The sequence below is a fragment of the Amborella trichopoda genome, chromosome 5, assembly GCF_054954075.1.
Source record: "Amborella trichopoda isolate Santa Cruz 75 chromosome 5, AtrichopodaSantaCruz75HAP2 v2.0, whole genome shotgun sequence".
Lineage (NCBI taxonomy): Eukaryota > Viridiplantae > Streptophyta > Magnoliopsida > Amborellales > Amborellaceae > Amborella > Amborella trichopoda.
This window is the reverse complement of record NC_142340.1, coordinates 20,680,954-20,701,743: the sequence shown is the minus strand read 5'-3', so window position 1 is coordinate 20,701,743 and position 20,790 is coordinate 20,680,954. Positions and strand designations below refer to the sequence as shown.

Sequence of the window (20,790 nt, the reverse complement as noted above, 5' to 3'; positions counted from 1 at the left end):
CTTAAACTAAAATTAGTTTATGAGTTGTTTGAGATCTAGAAAATGCCCGTGGCATGTGTTGTGCCCAAGGGAGTAAATAGATAATATACTCCCGCAGGACTAATAAACCTTTTGGCTACTCATCCCCACGTAAGAATCGCTGCATAAATCACAATTATCTCGCAACTACAAAGCAACTACCGTTGGGATTAATCTAAACCATGGTGTTTGCAAACATTTTAAAGTTTGGAAAATGTTTATACAAGGTTGCATCCTTAAAATGTAGAATTAAGGTAAATCTAAAAAAACCAGGCGTAAAAGGCTGTTTTGAAGTTGGTTTGAAGTTGGAAAACCATATTTCTTACAACATATTATCTGAATCATCCATTTTCAAGATTTTCGTGTGTTTATAGATCTACTTGATTTGAATCATTTTCGGAGTCTAAAATATTATAATTTGTGCTAAAAATTTTTTACACCAAATTTACATCTCATAATAAAGTTTGGTGGTGCACATTATTTTGATTGTTTAAGGTTGCAACCTTATACAAACCACACCGTTAAAGTTTAGACCCATCATAATTCGTTGCTCCTAAACCATGACCTAATACAATTTAATGAACTAATTACAACAATAAACATATGCAGTTCACCAGAAATCCAGAATGACAAAATAGAAAAGCATAAATATATTGCATGAGTATTGAGAAAAGCAAATAGTATCAACAAATTGACATTTAGAAATGGTAAATATTTTCTGCACAAGCTCCCAAAAGTTTATAAATCGGAAACTCCTGATTATGTCCTTAATTAATAAGGTCTCACAATTTCTGGTTGACATTTTACATGAACAACAAAAATAACCCACGTAAATGCCTAAACAACCCCATTAGATACCTCCTCAGGATATCATTATGACTCATGACTAAATCCTAAATATGCGGGAAAAAAAAGAAAGCCAAACCAATCTGACAAAAGACACTGAGAGAGGTCAGGTAATTTTATCCCATAACATCATTTATTTGTGCTAGAAAGATTTGGAACACTGCTGACCTTTGGGTTGGCCAGTGGGGGTGTTAGGCTCTTTCACCTAGAATCTGCTTTTTGAGCATCTGGAGGGTTGCCTTTAGTTCCCGAGATCGCTGCAGTGGCAGCTGCTGTCACTGCAGCAGTGGCAGCACCCACCTTAACTCCACCTGCAGCCTTGAGTGCACCTGCCACCTTTGCAAAGGCGGCCAAAGCCCCCACCATTGCAGCTCTCAAAGCAACCGTCGGTTTTACCTCCATCGCACTAGAAGTGACTCGAATGAGATCCAAACCAGTTCACTTGGAGGAAGAATCTATAGCAATAACAAAAAAAACAAAAGTAAATAAATAACGACAGCACTAGACTTTTAAATTTGAAGCTGCAGCTTATCATAGACAAACATGTCGCAGGTTTAATAATTAAAAAAGAAAGAGCTTAGGGTTCAAATCATGCAATAACTTTGCAGGTTTTAGAACATGTACGAGCTAAAATGCACTGCATGACAATGCAGTTAAGTACTAAGAACAGCAATGTAACATGGATATATATATCCCAATCTTGTTTATAGCATTTTCATGCTATGCTAAACCTGGTCAGTCCAAAGTAGTTGTTACTACTAGTCATTGAGCCCCAAAATAAGTGGTATGGAGCACAAGGTCACAAACTTTAGGTTCTTGGGTTTATCCCCTGAGATTGCCAAAACAGGGACAACAAACATTACCCAGATCAGAATACAATATTCATAAAGCAGAGTGGGCCCAGGTGACCAACTTCTTAGCTGTCTCCCCCTTTATAGTGGAAATTTAGTCCCCACGCAACAGAATCGATCATGACTCTCAGAAGTCCACAAGGAAATTGTTCAGTGCCTCCTTATAAGCAGCACCACCATTAATGACCAGGCCGGTCCAAGGGTTAAATGAAGAGTGCTTTCTAGTTTTCTGCTAATCTTGATACATTTTTCCTTCTCTATACAAATTAAAATTCAAATGAAACTTTTCCAATGCACCAATCTTGATAAACCAATTTTTATATATTTTCCTTTTCTGTATAATAATTCCTAATGAGGCAGGTGTCCAGGTCAAATGCTTAGTATAATAAAAAGAAATAAAAGAAACTACCATTTGTCGTGATAAATGGGGATTTACTTAAGTACCAACATGAAAAGGTAAAATTACTAGTGTGGTGATGTTTCACTGAGTAAAGGTTAAATAAACAGTATCACCATCTATTTCGTAGATGCAAATCAACCGATGGTCGATCCAAATTTTTTATTTGTCTATTATTTTTTATTAGGGTTAAATTTGGGAATTGAAGAATGGAAGGTCGAGATGGGACTTTTATTTTCTGTTATGGGCATGCTCAAGGGTTCTAGTTACTGTAGTAGGAGCTTGCCACATTCCTGTTTTCTAGAGTATTTAGGAAGTCCTCAAAATGTCACCTAGAGGACCTATTTTTATGGATCTAGTGGGAGGAAATTTCAAAAGATGAGGAAAGAGGAAGAGGGAGTATGTGACTTTTTTTTTCTTTTTTGAAGAGAACAGAATCCTATATATTAGGAACTATGGGGAAAAAAATAGGAGAGAAGAGAGAGAAAGTAAAGGAGATACATTTTCCTAGAAAGCAAGGAATTCAGCAAAGAGATGACTACTTGAGTCTAAGATAAATAGGATTTTGAAGTCCTGAACAGCGAAAGGTAAAGGAAAAGGAAAGTGCATGACTTGGAAGAGGAAAATGCTATTGGATATTACTCAATTTCCAAAATCACTTCATCACATGATCACAATGAATGGTGTACTTGTGTGAAGCTATCATCCAAGATAAGTCAATAATGAAACAATTATTGTTTCAATAGCTTCACATTTGATTTAGGTCTCTCTCCATTTATTATGGGCAAATATTTCTCAAAATACAAGAGACATCAAAGTTCCCATCACATTCCCACAGGTTTCAACTTATACATCTCACACAAGGCAATCAAAAGCTGTTCTTAGGTGTGACCCATACAATGAGGATATTAAAACTGAAATGAAGTATCCATCCTCTCAAGAAAGATATAGCCAAACTGAGCTACTCAAAAAGACACACGCTGAGCCATTGTCGCTTGCATAAAACATATCAAAAACTATATCAGTAGGTGTGCCGAAATGAGCCGTTGACAAGGTAGGAGTTTGAACTAAGTCGCAAAGCTATTATTTAGCGATGAACTGAGGTTCAACGCCACAACTTAAATAATGATCAAAAGCAGTCCGAGTTGCTCATTCTAAGCAAGCTTCTACAAACTTTTCAGCAACATGTTAAATCGAAGAGTAATTTTTATGAAACCAATGTTCAACTGTGGCATAAGTGTGAAAGCAACACTTTTAAACTGAAATCTATCCGTAATAAAAGGGCTGAAAAGAGGGCAGTTCATGGAACCGACACCGAAGGATATGCTCAAGTAACAGTTCAACTCGCAGGCGTGGAATTTTGATCAGGCAATTGTTATCTATTAACAGTTGCAAGAAAATAATGTGATTGTATGCAAAAGAACACATATTTTAAACAAGTCCTTGAACTCAATAGACTTTGTGAAAGGGAAGATCTTTGAAAGAACTCAACATAGATTATTCCTCATAGCTTTTCTATACCAGAAAAACACACTAAACAAATGTTATCAGCAGTTCCTAAATACTTACCATATGCATCTTGGATTTGAGAACAGAAAATTCTCACCACACCACAAACTCTTGTTCTTCTATGTTCCTCATCAACCAACTAATTTGAAAGAAAAATAAAATTTCGTGGGTCTCAAAACCAATTTGAGTTTAATGGATGTAGGAATGGAATGTTCGAACCTTCTCAAGTAGAAATAGATGTTAGCACACACATACATACATCTAGCCTTCAAGCTCACCTTTTTATGGAACTGATCAAGGGTGGAGAGAGAGAGAGAGTGATTGAATCCTAGCCTTCAAAGTAGACAATCCAAGGGCTGAGAGAGGCCATCACAACATAGCCTATTCCATCACCATGCTTTGCCATCATTGGATAGTGAGGATTGATTAATCACCCTTAATCACCAAATGCCCATAAAATGCTACTCATCAAACCTATCATATTCCATCACCATTCATTTTTAATTTAACAACATCATAAAACATTAAGGTGCTTAAAGTGGGGCGTGAACCTATAAATTTGGTTCCTTAACCAACATGCTATAAGTTAACTTGTTCTATAAGTTACTATTAACTCCATTGATGATGTTGTATGACACAATGTGTCATAGGTTGTCCCCTAAATAAAACAAGTCTTAATCAAAAGTGTACTTTGCTAATCTAGTGTTGACAACCCTTGATGGACCAAAGGTCATGAACCAACAAATTGCTCAAAGCAAAGGCTTTCACAATGTTTTAAAACATGCACTTGATTCCATGGTCCTCCCAAGACCTTATTATGTTAATGTTCTTTAAAAAGATAATCAATGCCATATAAATATAAAGATATCATGCCAAGGTTGGCTCTAGGGGGGTTGAAACGCATTGGCCATTTGCGTGTCATTCCCCTATCTATAAATGGCCTCGATAGAAAAAATATATTTGCTAAAATAATTTTATGATATGGTATTGACTTTAATGGTCCAGATGACTTGTTTGTTTTAGATAGATTTTAATTCTGAACATGATGGATGTTGGGCAAATGGTACTCCACCGAGCTATTCCTATTGATCACAGATTGCTTCCTCAAATCAGCCCAACAAACGCTATGCGACACAGTCCGAGGCTGGTACACATTCTTGGTTTTGTCAATGCTTATCAATTGACAAAGTGATTTCCAAGATTTCGGTGGCTTACAAGCAGTCTTTTAAAATGCGACCGCATGGCCGGATATGCGGCCGCATCATGCGGGATGCGCTCGCATCTGCATCGCAAACTGGCGCATATGCGCTTTTGATAGATGCAGCCGCATATGCGTCGCATCAGGCCGCATCATGGCCTCATCCTGCATGATGGCCGCATCGCGTCGCATCTGTTTTCTACAAAAAAAATTATCGATTTTGCCCCTCGGGAAGGGGCAAAATGGTCTTTTTTGAATTTCCAAAGTTTAGGGAAACTGTTTGGGGGTTATTATACCCCCTAAACGAAGCTTTCCAGCCACTTTTGTGGTTTTTTTTGCAGCAAATCGAGGGGAAAAAAAATTTTGGCGGAAATTTTTTTTTCATCCAAATCTTCGATTTGGCGGTTGTTTGATACTTGGATGTTCATTTGATGCCTTTGATTGTTGATCTGGGGATATTATGGTGAATTTGTCATAAGAAATTGGGGGTTTCAGACGTCGTGAAGAAATCGAGCACTACTTCACAGAGTCGATGACTTTTTATTCCTTCTTGTACAATAATACTGTTATACTTATTTTTGGGGCAATGTCTTCTTCCCAATTTTCTAGTAACAAAGATCCGGCTTGGAAATATGCTAAACTAAAAAATCCGAACGATAGAAATTGTTGATTTGCTTGTTCTGTGGAAATACTTATATGGGAGGTATTTTTCGACAAAAAGAGCATTTAGCTGGAATTTCTGGGAATGTAAGAGCATGCCCACAAGCTACAGATGACATAAAAAAGGAGATTAGAGAATATTTGGATAGATTGAAAAAAGATAAAGAGAAAAAAAAAGAATGAATTACTTGATGATATGCAATTATTTGATGATGATGATATGTCGGAACTTGCTATGAGGCAAAGGAGTACTCATACTCCAACCTCAAGAAAGAGGTTTATAAATATTGGTGGTAGTGCTGAGAGAAGAACACCTCTCTCTAAGGGGCCAATGCATTCTTTTTTCACCCCTAGCCCCGAAATTGTGGTTCAGGAGAGAAAGAAAAAAACAAAACAAACCACAATTGAAAATAAATATAAGAAAGAACAAAGGAAGTCAGTATGTAAGTGGATTGCAAAGTGTGATTTACATAGCCGGCATTCCTTTTAATACTATAACTCTGGATAGTTTTGCATGTATGGTCTAGGCAATTGGGCAATATAGCCCAGGACTTATTCCGCCTTCACTACATGAGGTTAAGGAGCCCTTGTTGAAGGATGTTGTATCTGATGTGAATAAAATTTTGATTTCTCAGAGAGAAGGGTGGGAGAAATATGGGGCCACTATTATGTGTGACGGTTGGTCCGATGGGAAATCAAGGGCATTCATTAATTTTTTGGTTAACTGCCCAACAGGTACTTTTTTTGTTAAGTCTATTGATGCATCAGACAAGTCACATGATGGTACATACTTATGTGGCTTGATGGATGAGATTGTCGATTTTGTTGGGGCGTAAAATATGGTACAAATTATCACTGACAATGGTGCCAACTATGCTGCAGCTAGGCATTTCTTGACTTTGAAAAGGAAGCATATGTTTTGGACTCCTTGCGCAGCTCACTGTGTTAATATTATGCTTAAGGAAATGGGTACAACATCTTTATTTAGTGGGGTGATTTCAAGAGCTATGTTTGTTGTTGGATTTATGTACAATCACATCATAGTCCTAAACAAGATGAAGTCTTTTACAAAGAAGAGAGAATTAGCGAGACCGGGTATCACTAGATTTGCCACATCATTTCTCACTTTGCGAAGCCTAGCCAAGCAAATAAGTGCCTTGAGGACCATGTTTGCTTCAGAGCAAAAGAGTCAAAGTAAATGGTCAAAGCATAAGGATGGGAGAAAGGATTCTGAATACATCTTTTTGGAGTCAAACAATTCTTGCATTGGAGGTGGCTCGCCCTTTAGTGAGAGTGCTCCGATTGGTTGATGGTAATGCGAAGCTCGCCATGAGCTACATACATGAGGCAATGAGGGCAAGAATTGAAATAAAAGACGTTTTAAAGGATGATGAAAATATGCGCAAAGCTATACTTGAAATTATTGATAGGAGAAGCGATACACAGCTTCATAGGCACCTCCATTCAGCCGGTTATTTTCTAAACCCATCTATTCACTACAAGCACCCATCCATTGAATCAGATCGTGTAATAAATGGTGGGTTCTTAGACGTGTTGGAGAGGTTGGTGCCAGACAAAGATATCCAGGATGAGATCCAAAGCCATGAATTGATTAAGTTCAAGTTAGCCTTGGGAAACTTTGGGATAGATATTGTCACTCAAAAGAGGGACACTACAGATCCAGGTAAAGTCCAAAAGCCCAAAAATAATCTTACTTGTCTCTTACTTTATGTATAGTTCCATTGTTTATTTTATACCCTTAATTTTTAACTATATTCTAAATTATAAAATATTATACAGCTACATGGTGCGTATTATATGGAAACAAGACACCAAATCTACAACGTCTCGCTATTCGAGTGTTGAATCTCACATGTAGCTCATCTGGTTGTGAGCGCAATTGGAGTGCATTTGAGCATGTAAGTCCATTACTCCTTATTCCTTAATCCTTATTTCTTGAATTTTAATTTTCTAATCTAAATCTAATTTATCTGATTTCAAATTTCTACCACAACTCCCTACAAAAAAACAAAAATAGGTTGGAGCAGAAAAAGTTGAATCATTTGGTTTATGTGCGGTATAACGAGCGGCTTAGAGAGAGGTATGAATATCGCACGAAGCTCAACCCTATTCAATTATATGAAGCTGATGGTGATTCCATAAGTGAGTGGACCATGGATCCAAGACAAAAGCGTGTGTTTGAGGGTGAGGATCTTACATAGCTTAATGTCGAGCTAGCAACAGGGGCAAATGAAGAAGATCGACCTAACACTAGAGCACAAAGGAGTAGAGGAGTTGTTGGGTCTAGTCGCAGTCGCATATTAGCTTCAGAGGTCGAGGAGGAGGAAGCTGACTCAGAGGAGACAGATGAGAAGAATACATGAAGGCCGTCGAGGATGATATTAATGAAGCGCATGACGACTCTCAAGATGACTTGTCTGATTGATATTTGAAAAAATGAAGTTCAAATTTCAAAATTGACTCTCAAAATGGATGATTGTATTAAGTTATTAACTATAAACTCTTCTTGAGCTTGACTTTTGGTTTGTATTTTGTAATATCACTATTTGTGCTTATGGTTGTCCTCATGGTTGTTGATAGTTGTGCTTATGGTGCAAATTTGTGCTTATAGTGCAAATTTGTGCTTATGGTTGTTGATTGTTGAATGCTTTATGAAGCTGGTTTCAAGTTTCTAGTTTCTATCAGGGGAGAGTGGATAACTGGATATAGAATCTCCAATAGCTAATAGTTTTGAAGTTAATCATTAAACTAAAATACCTACTATCACATATATCACCTTCATATTTTTTTCTATGCATTAACTTATTTTTTTAGATTTTTTAGAATTTTTTTACATTTATTGACCGCATCATCGCGATGCACCCGCATCCGGGCCGCATCGCCGCATCAGCCCCCCACCGCATCAGGGCCGCATCCCGCATTTTAAAAAAGGAGGCACGTTAGGGATATGTTTGATGGTGAAAAAAATGGATGGTGGTATTAACTTGGAGAGTTGTGGTTGCTTGTCTACTTTAGAAAAGCCTAATCATGACGCATGGATGGATGTGATAAATGTGGATGTTTTAGCCTTTTATTGAAGCCTGTTTATAAGGTGTGGTATCTTTGAAATGTAGCTCCAGCAATATCCTGTTGTGTGGGATCTAGTGATTAATGTCGCTTACTTTGATGTTCAAAAGATGTGAGAATGGAAATTTGTAGAGGGAGCGTGCTGACATTTAGCCAAGGCACCAAAATAGGACACCCAGAAGGGCTATTATTTTATGTTATGGGCATGCTGAAGGGTCCTAGTTTTTTTAGTAGAGTGTCCTGCTTTCCTATTTCTAAGAGTATTAAGTAAGTCCTCAAAAGATCACATTGACGTGTGATTCTATTGGATCTAGTGGGAGGATTTTCCATAAGACTAGGAAAGAGGAGATCATGTCAAGGAGTCCTAGAAAGTAGGGAGTTGATGGAGAGGTAAATACGTGAGTTTAAGAGAAAGAGGGTTTTGAAGTCCTAATAGTGGAAGAAAAAGAAAACATGGAAAGGGCAAACACCATCTTTGGATATTTATTTATTTTTCTATTTTATTTGTTTAGAATGTTTCTTAAAAGGACTTGAACATCACAATTAGAGCAGATTTATGTTTCTTGGACTTTAACTTTTATGAAAGAGGAAAAGATCCTTTGGCATGATTAAAACCATGCTTCTGCTTTGTTTGTTGAGTTGTGTGCACTCTAGAATCAAAAGAAGGGGATTTAACTTTTTGATCCCCTTCCACACCATTCGTCCTCTAAACTTCTTCCTAAAATGACCTCCCAAACCCACCCCCAACTCTTGAATCAATGGATATCTACATTGCTTTGCACCTTTTATGCCTTCCAAACATATGTTGAACCATTCTTTCTTGCCTCTTTAAGTACATTTAATTCGAAATCTTCGAATCCTTCAAATGGTTAATTATGCTAATTATACCCAACATAGCTAGTTTTTTCACAAAAGTTAACACATTACAAATCTTTTAACTTGATAATTGAAAAAGATAGCAATCCTCCCACATGCAAATTAATCATGCATGTAAAGGTAAGAACAGTTTTAGCTTCAAAATAATGGAAAGTAATGCAACCTAAAACAAAAGAACACACATTTTTGGCCTCTGCCATAGAGTTTACTTATTTAGTTCATAGCAGTATAAGAACAAGGCATATAGTATAATTGACGACTACACTAGCTGCTTCTCGCCATGCAAAGAACAAGTTATCTTAAAGAAATATGCAAAAGCCACTTCTGGATTGCCTTACATTAGCATACTCTTATTTATCTAAGGATCACAAAAGAAACAACAATTCCACAAGGTCATGCAGATCTATATATATCCAACAATACGACGAACAATGCCCAGTGGTGAAAAACTATCCAAAGTGGTAAACGTCAACACCAAGCAAGCGCCATATATATGAGATTTGGAAAAAGATCAATCCTATGAGAACGACAACAATACACGCCAGAGCATTAAAATACGAAAGCTCAAATAGGGGAGACTAGGAGTGATTCTCATTAATGATTCAAGAAATGTATAGGAATTTATCATCTGCATAATAAATCAAGGAAACAGAAGACAAAAACCATTGTACAAATATGTATATGCATATAGGAATATGATCACTACACAGACTGATACATGTATATATACACCAAACCTCCCACCCCTTCTGAAACTGGAGCATCCACTTCCACTATGACGAGCAACTCTAGGCTATCATCTTGTTTTCTGTTAACTAACTAGCAATATCTAATCATATCATCCTGCCTCTCTTTGTTGGAGTAACAGTTAGCCTCAATAAGTGAGTCTTGTCATTAGACTGTAAGCAATCTTGCCAGCACCAATATTATCTCCATGGAGGAATGGTGCAGGGATGTGTATTACCAAGTGAATTAATAGCATGCACAACTACAAAACTTCACTAGATGCAGAAGACATCACCCTAAATTCTGTATTAGCACTTACAATTGACATAGTAATCAATAATTACTCATACAAATTAGTAAACTATAGACTAGCATAATAAATTACCACCTCAAAAGTACTCTAATTCCACTCACAGCTGGACGAAATGGTGACTAATATGCTCAAGATCCGAATAGCCAACTTTTGTAAGTTTTGGAGAACTACACCCACACTTGCTCCACCAAATGGCTGCAAATTGTCTATGAATTATGACTATGTCATTATCATCATCATCATCATCAAAGCCTTTTCCCAACTATTTGGGGTCGATTACACAAATCCTGGATCCCTATTCTGCTCTATCAAGGGCTATGCCCTCAGAGTTCTGATTATATATGAAATATAAAAAACAAATAAACAAACAACAAATATGAAACTTGAACTTGAAGACTAGGTTAAGTATATCACTACTTGGATCAATTTTGTGCCTTTTTCTTATCTTTATTGCACTCCCAAAAGACTCCAATGCGCACTTGTAACTTATAGTTCATCATCAGCGCATTTAATGTCTTGGATATCCTGATTAGGGACTAGCACATCTAGACACTTATTAAATCCAATCATAACTGTGTCGTTTGTCTATATATCCCTATCAACTTAATAAAAAGTTGGGTTCAAATAATAAACAGCTGCATGCAATGGTTGATCTAGCTGCCTGTCCCACTTCCCATCAATAATCTTCCAAACTAGCTCACAGTGGCTCACATCGTTATCCAAATTATGGTTATCTCTCTCCTGTAACTTTCCATTGCCTCATATATGAAGCCCATGAAGGGCTTGTTATTATCAACCATACAAAGGACTTTAACAAGAGGCAAAAATACCTTAAGAGTGCCCTTCACCCCTCGTCAAAAAGTCTTAGATAGGACAATATCTCTCACCTTTTTACCTTTCTGATCCCTGACCCACTTGCATGCTCTCCAATCACAAAGGTGAACATCTGCCTCAATTGGACTCTCCTCGAATGTATGCTATTTAGACATAGGTACCAACTAGCAAATCTCATGACCGCCGGCCTCACTATCTCCTTCTTTGTAAATCTGTGCAACATGTTGAGGGTGAGGGTGTAGCTATAAATGAAAGCTGTATCCGACCTAGCCTTCTTAATTACACTTGCAATCTCACTCAAACTGCAAATAGCTCAAGCATGAGTTCTACACAATGTGTTGTGCATGGTGTCCAAAAGATATGACAGTAGGCTATGCGCAGCCAATTAGCAATTGCAGCATTAGGGGTAGCATTATCTGTGACAACCTATATAACATACTGCTTCCCAACCTCCTTGATGCCCTTTTCGAACACTTTAAATATATAATGGGCATCATGGCTATCATCAACGGCATCAATAAACATCAAAAAAAGTCCCTAAAAGATAATTCAAACCAAATTCATCTGACTTCTTCTTTTCCTGTCACTCCAACGATCAGTCATAGTAGATAGCATATACTAAACCCATGCATCCTTTGCAACTCCACAATCTCCCTCATGACATTCACCTAGTTTTCAAAAGAGGCTATAAAAGCTTATATGGGGTTGGGGGCTTCAACCCAGGACCAATTTAGCCAATTGCCTCTACCAAGGTGTAGAAGAAATTGCTTAAGCAAGCAGCAATGAAAGGGATAACCTCCTCATAAACCACCGAACAATATAATGAGGAGCTCTCTCTCTCTCTCTCTCTCTCTCTCTCTCTCTCTCTCTCTCTCTCTCTCTCTCTCTTCCTTCCTTCCTTCTTGATTTTGTTTTCAATGGTTGTTTGCTTCTTGATTTTCTCACCAGCAACTTCAGAGTTAGGCTAGAGCAAAAAAGAATTCATAGGATCCCTAACCTGAGGTCTCTTATGCCCCCTACCCCCAGATCCAATTACAACTCCCTTTCCTTTCCTAGACTGGGACATAGCAAGCTTCTCAACCTCATCACACCCCTCCTCATCACTCTCATCATCATCATAAACATGAACCCCAAACCTTAGCTTTGCTATGTGTGCCGAGTTTTCCTTTTTTTTCTTTTTTACTAGATTTATATGAATTTTTATCTCCTCCTTAATCACATCAAAAACCTTTTTACAAGGAGCAACATCCCCCTAATATCGACAAGATGTTTCTTGAAGCGATTTATACCGTCATTTGTATCTTTCTCAAAATAATTGCATCTTATGCAATTTTTATATAAAGGATTCAAGCTATAGTTGTATTTCTCACCACTTCATTAGAACCCGAAGAAGACATCTCAAAATATTCTAAGCAATCTGAAAAACAAAATTTTTTCACTAAACTTGATTGCTTGATCTTCAAACTTCCACCTTTGAGATGTTTCCAAATCTCAAAATCTTCTTAAAAACTCTCTAATAGGCTTAAAAAATCTCCAAAAGTAAATCCAGACTCAAAGGGAGCTGTTTGGGTAGATTTCTTGGAACTTTGAGAAATCCTTCCATCTTATGGAATCACAAATTTTCAATTTTTTGTAGTTTTATCTCTCTGGTTCAAATGAGGTTTAGGTTGCTTAAGAACCTAAACCCCCCTTACAATTAAAATTATTTGTAGTATTGGCTAGGCAGCAGGCGCTCAGGGACCCCTCGCCCAAGGGGGCCGCCTAGGCCTGGGCAATGTGCCCAAAGCCCCCTTACCCGCTTAGGAGGCCACCTAGGAACTAACTCGCTTGGTCTAACAAATCAGCTAACTCGCTTGCGCAAAAAGTGGTCCTCGAAAATTTGAAATATTGGCATCATGTGTTTGCATAGCATTCGCCCAAATTTTGATAGAATTTCTAACAGGATTTAATTTGTACAGTAGCAATGCAGTACATACCATATAATTTTGTACATACTTGAGAAAATGAAATTTGCTAACATCCAAAGAAAGAATGATTCTGGACAATTGAGTTGTTGGTAGCTAGGGGCATATCTGCTTTCACAAATGACTCAATAAAGCTAACTAAAAAACTGATTTCATATCTTTTTAGGGTGTTTGAAGCAACTTCTTGTTATTTGTCGTTTCCAAGTGTCTATTTCACCTAGTTTTGTTTCCCTTCCCTTATTTTTTCCCCTTTGCTTAACTTATTTCTCATATATATTATGTATACATGGTTTAATACATTCATTTATACAAATAAATATATGCAATGAATAAAAGTATGTATGAAATATATCAACATGTAGACAAATGTGTGATTGGATTTTGTGCAATGCACATCTATTCGCACATATATATCTTGTAAGTCAGCAAATGGATGATCAAAAGCAGATTTGACAATTACATATTGCCATGAAAGCCACTTGGCCAGGCAAGGCATTGTTTGAAAGTGGAATTGTTGAAATGATACTTGAACAATAAATACCAGGCAAGCTGTTGTAGGTTCCTCAAACTCTACTGATAAATGAATAACCATCAATATAGAAACAAGAACAGGCAAAGAAACATAAATTTCTCAATAGAGATATCTGTATGAATTTCAGATTAACAAAAGCACACCCATCAAATATTACAAAATAGAAACAGAAAATGAGAAGCAGAAGAAGAGAAAGAACTTCACCAATAAACGAAGGTGTCAAAATATTAGGTCGACAAAGAAATGGTAATATCATGAGATAAGCATTCAAATAAAAACATTAAGTTTTCCCCAACAAGCCTACTAAAACACCAATAACGATTCACAGACTCATTGATTATGCAAAAAGAAGTTATCAATTAGGTGAACAAACATCCCCAGCCTCAACCAACGCCATGGATAATGCTTTCTGGAGTAAAAAGACGATCAATGAATAGCATCGTCATGCACGCACCAAACACGGGTACTGAGATGCAGCACTGAATGTAATTGTCTTTTCGAAATACGTCAAAACAAAACCTAATTTGGAAAGCCAACCACAAAAAATCAACAAGTAAACCCAGATATTAAACATTTCACAGGATGACTGCGAAGAGAAGAACAAAGGGCAAAAAACTTACCTCTGTAGCCCAATTATCGCAGCTGCCTTCAAAGAAAACCAGAAGGTGCGAATTAGTTTGAAATTTCACTTAAAAAACCGTCTGGAAAGAGGGGTTGCCCGCTATTATCTGAGAGGATTCAACGATCAGTTGAAATAAACTACGGGACTTCTATCGAAATGTCCTTAAAAGATCGAATATTTGATTTATGAGTTACTTCCACGCATTCCATTTGTTCGTTTGTAGGTTTTGATTTTGAACTCAAAATAAATAGGAAATATTAAAGGGTGCGGTTTGTATAGAGCCTAGGCTCTCAACAATCAATTAGAAAACCTTCAAATAGTATCAAAAAATGTGGTTTTAATATTTGAAATGTTTGTCATAGCCTTAAAATATCTTTTTATATTTATTTATAAAATTTAAAGCTTCAAAAATAGTGTAGATCGACAGATCTATGAAAATCTTGAAAACTGACTATCCAAAAATGCATTACAAAATACTATTTCCAAAACTTGAAATCCATTTATTTCTCATGTCCATGCTTCTTGATGTTGAGATGATCAATTTGAAGATATTTGAACATCAAAACAACCTCTTCTAGTGAAATTTTTGAGATAGGCTCAAATTTGATTGTTTAGAGCCTCGACTCTATATAAACTTTTCCAATATTAAATAGTTCATTATTTTGATAAATGTTTTATGTACTTTTATTGTTTTAGTAAAACAAATGGAAATACCATTACTGGTTCGCACCTTTTTACAAAATCATTAAGGGGTCGGTCATATTCGTTAGGGAGTATTCTTCAGTTTGGTGAGAAAAACAAAAGAATTCGGTACTTCAGCAAATTCAAGGGAAGACTTCATTTTTTAAAAAAAAACTTAATATAAATAAAAGAAAGATACTACAAAACGCGTATAAGCGAAAATGAACAGCGATTTCGCCTACCTCTCATCACCATCCAAACTTCATCGCACGGTTACAATTGTCCAGTAGTGTTTCAATTTTTATTTTTTTTACTAATCAAAATGATCTGAAATTTGGAGCGTGTGTACATCTTAGTGACGCGCACCTAATAAAAATATGAAAAAACATAATTCGTAAAATATAAATTGACCAAAATACTCTCATAAATTTTCGAAAGTATTTTCGTCAATTTATATTTTGCGAATTATCTTTTTCATATTTTTATTAGATGCGCCTCACTAAGATGTACACACGCTCCAAATTTCAGTTAATTTGGACTTGTAGAAAAAAAATGAAAATTGAAACACTACCAGACAATTGTGACCATGCGATGAAGTTTGGATGGTGATGAGAGTAGGCGAAATCACTGTTCATTTTCACCTATAGGCATTGGGAAGAGTTTAAAGATAAACAAATAAAGAAAAATTACTTTGTTATAAATATTTATTTGCTTTAGCCAAATCCACCCAAAGCTGATCGAAGCGGCCAAAACGGTAGCACCGGGCTTCACTTCACTTCGATCTAGGCCCAAAATCCGAAGGCTTCAATCTCTTCGATTGAAGCGAAGCGAATCTAACACCGATCAAAATTCCCTAATTATACAAGAGAGCTTTCTTTATTATTCTTATTTCACGTGGTTACCTTAGAAAATATCTTTAAATGCATCCAGATTGACGGTGTTCGGGTTGGAAACCTAAACAAGTAGGGGTATTTTAGTAATCTTACCACATAAGAGGCTCCAACTAGGGGTGGCAATGGGCAAGGTGGGCCAGTCTAGCCCAGTTAGCCCATCTCTAAAAAACTAGGCATGGGCTACAAAATGTAGCTCAAGGGCCCAAGGTAGGGCCAAACCACCATAGCCCTAGAGTAGGGGCAAGCTTGACTGGTCTTGCCTAAGCCAGGGCCACAACAAGTCCTACATGGTTTGGCCTGCCTTGGACCAACCCTCTTTTTCTCTATTTTGTCTTTTACTTTTTAGGGAAATTTATTAAAATAAACCTAATATTTGAACTATTTAACATTTTACCATAGTATTTTGAGAAATTTCAAATCACATTGTGATACGTCCGAGGCAATTGAAATGTGATTGTATACAATGGGACCATTTACCTTTAGTACAAGAAGATCACAATTAATTATGACCATCCAATGTGAAATCTGATAGTTTAGGTGTTTCACAAAATTCGAGAAAATTCTTTTTGACATTTGAGCTTAGTCAATGAAATAAATGCAACCACCTATTTTCACATTCAATTGTCAAGATTAATTATGAACACATTGTACTAAGATAAAGAAAAGTTTATACAGAGCCGAGTCAAGCGGGACTCGCCTGGTTCGACTCGAGAATCGCCTGATACCGAGCCGGTTCCACGAATAAATCGAGAATCGCCCGTGTCCAGAGAGAACCGGGTGATTCTCAATAGTGAATCACGAGTCAGACCTAGTCACCCGCAAGAACACGGGCTGTATATTGTTCTTCACGGGATTTAAATTTTTTTTGTCATTTTATTATCGATTTTCAACTTTTTCAACCTTATGAACGAATCTTGCAAGCTTTAATTCAAATTTCTCATCCATTTCAGTCAATAAAACGAATTAAAAAGCACCGTGTTTTACGAACAAATTTGGATCGAAGAGTGAGTTTTAGGGTTTCCATCATTTCACTGATTTCAAACGAAAGAACGCATCATTTTCTATAAAATTTCAGGGTGAGTGATCGTAAGAGTGTTGGTCATAATTTTTTGTTCATACTTTGTGATTATCTTGGAGGAAGACATTATCAATTTTGAGTTTGAAGGCACAGGTGCATTAAGAACAAGTAAGAACTGTGTTTTTTTTTTTTTTTCCGCCATGCGATCAAATTCAATCAAATTTTTGAGAATCATGTATTAAATTTATAGGGTTTTGATTCGTTGTAGTATTGTTTATCATCACATCTATTCAATTTGATTATATTTATTCAATTTGAGTGGAATTTTTGAGAAAAGAAGACTGATGTCTGTTAAAAAAAAATAGATTGAGTTTTTTTTTTTTTTTTTTCCGCCATTCTCTCAATTTCAATAAATATTTTGCAAATACTGTGTTGAATTTATAGGGTTTTGATTTGTTATAGTGTTGCTTATCATCACATGTATTCAATTTTATCTGATTTATTCAATTTGAGCTTGATATTTGAGATTGAATGACTGATGTCTGTGAAGGACTGCGTTTTTTTTTTTTTGCCTCTATTCAATTGATTTTATTTAATATTTTGATAATAATGTATTAATAGTATAGGGCTTTGATTCCTTATAGTGTTGTTTATCAAAACATGTATTCAATTTAATTTAGTTTATTCGATTTGAGGCAGATTTTTTAATTGGAATGACTGATGTTAGGTTGGTATGTGAAGAACGGGGTTTTTTTCTTTATTTATTCATGATCTATTTTTTTGAGAAATCGTGATTTTCCGAAATATTGTTTTTGATTATCATTAGGAATTAAACAATAGTTTTAATTTTTATTGTTAAATTTCTAGTTCAAAAAAATGCATGTTGATAGATTATTTATGCAAAAAAAATACATGTTATTATATTTTTAATGCAAAACTGTATTTTTTAATTTGTTCTTAATGCGAAAAAATACATTAACAAGTACATGTTGTTAAAGTGTATTTTATTTTTAATACAGTTTTGCATTAAAAAATATTTTTAATTTTTTAAATTTTTAATGCAAAAAATACATGTTGTTAAACTATATTGTCATGAGGAATTAAAGTGAATATCCTCGTAAAAAATTGTCGCATATATGATAATTATATTATCTTGCAATTTTTCAATTTTATTATTAAATTTTTAATGCAAAAATGTATGTTCTTGATAATCGAGATATAGCCATGTTTGGTGCTTGCATTTTTTATTATATTATCTTGCATATTTGTAATTGAGATATACGACTATTTGTGATCATTTCAATCGAGTTCGGATTGCGCCGACTATATCATTGTAAATTTTATTTGTGGCATTGTGAATGACTATATCATTGTAAATGGTTTTTGTATCAAATATACGTGTATTCGCATTATGGATGGCTATATTAATGTAATTTTTTTCTTGATTCAAAGTGTGACTTATACAGACTTTTTTTTATCTATAATGTTGCATAAATATTTTTTTTTCTCAATAGGAACTAATTTATGTTTGTCGAAATGAAGATTTGTGACTAGTCCATTATGTATTGGCATTGTGAATTACTATACCATTGTAAATATATTTTTTATTGATACTATATCAATGTAAATTTATTGCTTTATATGTAGTGGCTGATATAGGCTATTTTTACTTATAATGTTGCATAAATAAATTATTTTTCCAAGTAGGAATTAAAATATTTTCGTTAATAGAAGTATTTTGCATTAAAAACAAATATAACTTCATGAACTACCCCTACATATTATCACTACACATGGTGATTATTTTTCATGTTCAACTATTAGGTTAATTTTTAACATTTAACATTTTAAAGTTAAGCCATGGCAAGATCTGCGGAAGATTCTGCATGGCAACATGGGGTCAGACTTGATCCCAACCAAAAAGACAAACATATTTGTAATTATTGCTAAAGAGTGATAAGTAATGGGGTACATAGGTTCAAGCAACACTTGGCAGGGGTTAAAGGAGATGTTTTTTTGTATAATAGTATCCCTAATAATGTAAGAAAGCATATGATAACATTTCTCAAGGCTACCAAAGGTAAAAAAATTTCAAAGTAGAGGATGGATGAGGAGGTAGCTAGTTTATATACACCATCAAGCGGGAATGATCCAGAAGAGCAATATAATAATGACTTGGAGATGGCTACAAGAATGAGTTTACATGAAACATACCAGAGGGAACGCGGGTTTAGAATGCCTAGTGGTTATGACATGGGCATGCATGGTGGGCCTAACTCAGACATGCATGGCGAGCCCAGCTCGAGCATGTATGGCGGGCCCAGCTCAAATATATATGGAGGGGTTGGTGGCAATATGCATCAAGAGGAATCAAACGTTGAAGAAATTGTTTCTAGCTTATCTAGAAGTGCCAGTATTACAAGTTATGGTCGTATAAACCCATTTCTCTCAAAGCCTAAGTCAGAACAGATGACCCTCAAAGGCATAGTAAAAGGTACGAGAAATATGTTGGGCAGATATATAGGAAAATGGTTCTACGATAAAGGGATCCCCTTTGATGCAGCCAATAGCCCATATTTTCCACCTATGGTCAACACAATCTAGAGAGCCGAGCCCAGAGTAAAATTCCCGACGACATATGAGCTCAGTGGGCCAATATTGGATAAAGAGGTGGAGGAAGTTAGAAAGTAGATTGAAGAATATAAACAGAGTTGGTCAATAATAGGTATTACTCTCAATAGTGATTGTTGGTTGAATAAAGTTAGTAAAAAAGAGTTTGTAAACTTCTTAGCCTATTCCTCAAAAGGTACAGCTTTTTTGTCTAGCAAAGACGTATCAGGGACGAAGAATGATGCAAACTTCTACGTACGACTATATAATCAGATAATGGAGGAGGTGGGAGATAAGCATCTAGTCCAGTTTATTACGGATAATGCACGTGCATGTGTTTTTCGGGCAGTAAGTTGATGGATAAGAGGAAGCATCTAATATGGACCCCGTGTGCTGCACACAACATCGATCTTATGTTAGAGCAGATCTGTGAGATAAAAATTGTGAAGGAGAATTTATAAGAAGCGAGGTTGGTATCAAGATTTATATATAACCATTGTAAAATTTTATTTCTGTTCAGAGAACAGTTTAAGAAAAAAGAGTTAATCAGGCCGACAATAACCCGCTTTGTGACAAATTGCTTGGCTGTGGACTCCATTCGAGAATCTGAAGGTGCAATAAAGAGCTTGTTTACCAGTGAAGAGTGGTTAAATGACCGCCTCTCGAAGTCCAGTACTGGGCTAAAAGTTGACAGCATAGTCTCGAATAGGAGGTTCTGGTCTCGATGTTCCAGTATCGTAGAGGCCACTCCTCTTTGGTCACAGTGTTAAGAATGATGGATGCTGACAAGAAAGCTACCATGGGCACCCTTTATGAAGGTATTGAGAGGGCCAAATCAGCTATTGGGGAGAAGTGTAGTTTTGCTAGTAAAGCGATCGAGATTATAGAAAGAAGGCAAAATACCAAATTTGGATGTCCAATTCATTATGCAGGTAAATATATATTTACATCATTAGAATATTTCATTATAAATTATTTTTTTATGAAATTTTAAATGATATTTCTCTATCTATATATTTTCTGTTACTACTTCAACCCAAAATTTTCTATTTGACACTTGAACATCCCCACAATATTATGAAGGGGGTCAGATACATTATTGCCAGGTTGGAGAAAAGCCATCGAAACCAGATAACAGGAATACAAGAGGTATTA

General features: G+C 35.9%; 1 long non-coding RNA gene across 1 annotated transcript; it reads right to left on the bottom strand.

The window, feature by feature from the left end:
- Positions 1-696: 696 nt before the first annotated feature.
- Positions 697-14,745, bottom strand: LOC105421475 (uncharacterized). Its single transcript, XR_016055233.1, has 2 exons — positions 14,432-14,745; positions 697-1,319 (listed from the first exon to the last, which is right to left on the bottom strand). It is a non-coding gene; the product is annotated as an uncharacterized LOC105421475 (long non-coding RNA).
- Between the last annotated feature and the right edge of the window lie 6,045 nt (positions 14,746-20,790).